The sequence below is a fragment of the Atractosteus spatula genome, chromosome 9 (assembly GCF_055471065.1).
Source record: "Atractosteus spatula isolate fAtrSpa1 chromosome 9, fAtrSpa1.hap1, whole genome shotgun sequence".
Lineage (NCBI taxonomy): Eukaryota > Metazoa > Chordata > Actinopteri > Semionotiformes > Lepisosteidae > Atractosteus > Atractosteus spatula.
The window spans coordinates 36,902,675-36,907,935 of NC_142714.1; positions in this window are offsets into that span (position 1 = coordinate 36,902,675).

Sequence of the window (5,261 nt, forward strand, 5' to 3'; positions counted from 1 at the left end):
TTTTTGAACTGTGGGAGGAAACTGGAGTACCTAGAGAAAACCCACACAGCCATGGGTTCTGCTGAAGTCATTCTTTTCTTTTAAAAAAGGATGTGAGTATTATCATATTTCCTGCCCCCACCCCCGAGATAAAAAAATAACATATCGTGCAATCAGCCTCTGTTGCACTGAACATTGCTTCTGAATTCAACCTCTTTCTCCTGATTGATTTTGTAACCATGGTTACACTAAACTGGGCAGAACCTAACAGGAACTCGTTACAAAACAAGGCAATATACTTAATGGAAGGAGAACAAGCAACTAAAGAAATTCTGCAAAATATTAATGAAGTAACAATTACCTTTTATTGCAAAACATTATTTTTTGCTGTTTGCCCAAAACCATGAAAACAAAATACTGAAAAGTCATTAGCAAAAATCAGCAGCCATCAATAAACTGTATTGATGGCTTCCTAATTCTTGGTGTTTACAAGGGAAAAAACAATTTAAAAAATAGCTTGGGCCCTCAGTGATAATCAATCTTTCAATGCACAACAGGCCTGTATTTCATTTTTGCCCAAATTTCAGTTTTTAAAGTAACCAATGTTATGATTGGGAAATTATTAACCATACAACAGTATAAGAATCACCATTGATTTGTCTTATGTCTGTGTCTAATGGATCCTTCTTCAGGTATAGTCATTTTCTTTTTATTTTCTAATGTAATTCTGTTCTAAAACTAGAACACTGTTGGAAAAGTGATCAGTGAAAAAAGTGTTTTTTAAAAAGCGTCCTTTTAGTAGACCATATTTATACTCTTTGACAAAGCGTTAAAGCCGACTATGTTAAACCAGTCAAGAATCAGAAGTCATTCAGATGAAATACTTTAAAAAAATATCTGTCAATACTGTGAGCTGTACTTAGTATTTTATAGATTATTAATTATGTACAAAAACTCCCATGAGTACAAAGCAAAATATTTTGTTTAGTTTAGATCTGTATTTGCTCTAAATTCTAAATGAAATCTGTACCTTATAGCCCGATATACATTAACATACATTACACTAACTTACATTACATTATAGTCTCATATACAGTACATTAACAAACATTAACATTGCAGGCTTCATAATTTATTAAGTTGTTGGCATTTCGTGGCTGAAAAAAATTTCACTCGGGAACATAAAATAAACTTGACTCCTGCTGCCAGTTTCATATCATGGGGGAAACAGGTTTCACACGCACAGAAAAGATAAATCTTCATTGAACTGGCCCACTATCTCTTCAAGCCACCGAGCTCATTTTGCAGATGATGTGCGGCATTGATCTATCAGGCACAGTGTGGCACAACCTTGGCTGGCACCCAGTACAGTTCCGCAGCTCCTCATTTCTGGATAGCTGCAGATGGACTGTGTCTAGACACTGAACTCTTACAACAGGATGCTCTGGCATTTTCCTGCCAGTCAGAAGGCAAGATATCACCTCCCTGTTTTAAGAGTTGTGACTCTTTTATAATAATAATTGCTTACACTTATATAGCACTTTTCTGGACACTCCACTCAAAGTGCTTTACAGGTAATGGGGACTCCCCTCCACCACCACCATTGTGCAGCATCCACCTGGATGATGCGATGGCAGCCATAGTGCGCCAGAACGCTCACCACACATCAGCTATCAGTGGGCAGGAGAGCAGAGTAATGAAGCCAATTCATAGATGGGGATTATTAGGAGGCCATGATTGGTAAGGGCCAATGGGAAATTTGGCCAGGATTGTCACATCCTCTGCAGCCAGAAGGCGCTCCTTCTCTGTCCTGTCTCTCATTTCCAGTTCTTTGCTGTCCTTCGATGTTTCTCTCTCTCTGGGGCTATATATTTCCGGGTCTTTCAGTCTGCCTTCGCTCAGCATTGACGTTCGGATTTCCTGAGACCCGCCTAGCACCAGGTCGCCCCAGGTCCGCTACCTGAGGGCATAGGTTTCTATACGGCATTCCCTGAACAGCTGAGCCCGGGCTATCCCCCATCACGCCGCTACACATAGGGTCTTTTCGCTCTCCTGTCATTCCACGGTTCGTCCCTTCTGACATCCTTGACAAGGATGCCGGGGTTACAACCCTAGTCTTTTCAAGTAACGCCCTGGGATTTTTAATGACCACGGAGAGTCAGGACCTCGGTTTTTCATCTCATCCGAAGGACGGAGACTGTTTATAGTATAGTGTCCCCATCACTATACTGGGGCATTAGGACCCACATGGACCACAGGGCAAACGCCCCCTGCTAGCCATAGGGTGAACGTCCCCTGCTAGCCCCACTAACACCTCTTCTAGCAGCAACCTTAGTTTTTTCCAGGATGTTTCCCTTCCAGGTACTGGCCAGGCTCACACCTGCTTAACCTGCTTAGAATTATTCACTTCCCATCAGATTGCAGGACACCCCTGAAAGTATTGGCCCGTGTTTTCTCTAAACTGCCTGAGAAGCATGATGAGTAGGTGTGATGTTTGATGCAAATATCCATCAATCCAACTATGTTGGGATTCTTACAATGTGTAGATTAAGAATGACAAAGTGGACAAAAAAATGACGACCTTTTTGTACTTTTTTCTCTTGAAGCATCTTATTAATCGACCACACAGTTCAACACAATATCCCCTATATCCCTACAACTAATGTACAGGTATGTCTGAAAATCCATAATCGTCTCAACTGTGTGCCTCCTCTTTTCCCAAGAGGAGGAAATAATACAGTATGTCTATGATCAGTGACAATGTGTTTAGAATGTACAGTAAATAGAGAGGATCCATATGAGCGTATGAGTTTACCTGGTGTGATTGAAAAGCATACACTTTAGCCCCCAGTTGCAAAACTGATTACTCCTATGTGAATGTTAACTAGAAGCTTCAAGTACACATCTGGACTTGGTATCTCCTTGCTGCTTACATTTCAGTATGGAATTCTCACTCTTTAACCAATTCTTTTTTTGAGGGAATTAAAAATGTTAAGATATACTGTAGATAAACTGATACAGTAACTGCTATACACTGAATTGTATAATAATAATAACAACAACAATAATAAAAAATGTTATTATTCTTATTTCTTCAGCATCAAAGAGTTAATTGGGCGACAGAAGGTCATGACACACTTGGAAGACTGTTGAATTGTTCGGGGGCACGTGGTGTTAGCTCATGGTCCATGCCAGTTATTGCTCACTTTTCATCAGAGATCCATAGCGACCCACATCTTTAAATTCAGCATTTCTTTCTCAGGTTTCAGCAAGCCGTTGGCAGCCTGGGCTATTTTGGGTGACATTTTTCTCTATTGCGGAGGAGACATTACGCAGGGGGAATGTTCACTAAAAAACATGTCCAGTCTCGATTAAATCTCCCCGTTTGTATTTTATTTTGTCGGTTTGTTTTCGCGGTTTGATCCCACATCAAAGGACATTTTGCCCACTACCTCCGGCCCCTCGGAGAGTTTGTAGCCGGACGGAGGGTACGCAAACAGGGATTGCCTGCCAGCCTCACACGGTAAGGACATGGACACTTCGCTTCGCTTTGCATTGCTTGTACTAAGCTTTGCTAAAATGTTGGAATATTTACGTGTCCATTTGCTTCGTGATTTAACATTGCTGGCATGGCAGGCTGCCTCGGCTCTCCATTTTCTCATCTCTAGTAAAGCGCAACCTATAAAAGGGCTTAATTGATTTGGATTTTGTTACAGCAGTATATTTACCGGTAATTTTAGACTATGGTATTAAATTCGTTGTTCGCCTATGGACATTACGTACACCTAAATACATGTAATAGCCATTTTCTAATGTCAATCTATTTGGCAAGAACTGCAGTAGCTAGTTTTTTTTAGATTGCGGGTCTATGGTCAGTCGCAATTGCACACTAAGCATCGTTTGCGATACAGTGACAGTGGCTAATATGGTTTTTGCTAAGCCTAAATGCTTGTAAATTGGCTCTCCTACTTGTATCTTAAATGTAAACGGAATTGAATTGTTGGATTAGTAATTGGGATGCTTACAGGTTCAAATTCTAATAAAGCATAACCCTGCTGCGAAAACGGACTCCTCCAGTTATTTATTTATATAACATATATTAAATGTTTTGGGCGTTGATCTCTCCATTCGCTGTTCACCTTGTAGAGTAAGACTGAAAAACCATCGGGAAATTCTCACGGGTGACCAGACAAAGACGATAAACTTACATAAAATAAACATTTTTGAAGAAATCATTAAAATTCAATAATATAATATGTATATATTTAATTCATTTGAGACTTTTTTAAAACTACATTTGATTTGAGGACCCTTCAAATAAGAATGCTTAAGTTGAATGAATACCACTGCGGACTGTGACTATAAACTTCAATTTGGGGTTCTTTCAATGCTTAAAATACGAATTTAGTATTTTCACTTTAATGTGCACCTTTGTTGCCTTCTGCAGTTCCTCGATTATTTTCGAGCTTTGGCCTGGATGTAAAAATAAGATATTCATACATACATATCAACAGATGTATATATGCTATGTGATATAAAAGTTTATAACATTTTTATTTGTTTCTTTGCCGTGTTCTATTAATATACAGTCACTTGAAGAATACGTATACAGAATACATACAGTATATAAATACTATACATAGAGATATGGTAGATGTTATAAGACAAGTTATTAATGAAGATCAAACATGCAGGAAAGAAGACAGATCTAACCGCATAGCAGAATTACTAGCAGGAATAAAGTGGTGGAGGTGGGTGGATAGGTGTTGCAGAAACTGAGCAATTTTCAGGGACCTGGCTGTTCCTGACATTAGTCATACTGTCATTCCTGTGCATTAAAGAAGTTCTGTGGCGCGTTTAAATTATGTATGGTTGTCATTTGTAGCATGGCAGGGAGTATGAAAGGGTTAGGACTCCAGATATTTGATAATTGAATTATTCATGGCTGTTTTGTTTTCATACCATTGCTAGTTTAGAACGTTACACGATCACTGTTGAAACAATTTTAATGAAAACATATTTTCAGAAAATAAATGATAAATAATGCTATTTTAAAAACGATTTGTTAAGATTTTAATAACACCAAACTCCATAAAACATGTTAATTTTATGCCCCTGAGATTATTTGATTGAACAATTACTGTTTTTCCTTTTGTGTTGGTTTAAACTTAAGTGGATTGATTAGATGTTTTAAAATTATAGTGCTATAGAATGACATAACACTACCAGGAATGTCATGTTATGGGATATAGAGTAAGTATTGCACTAATATAACACAAACT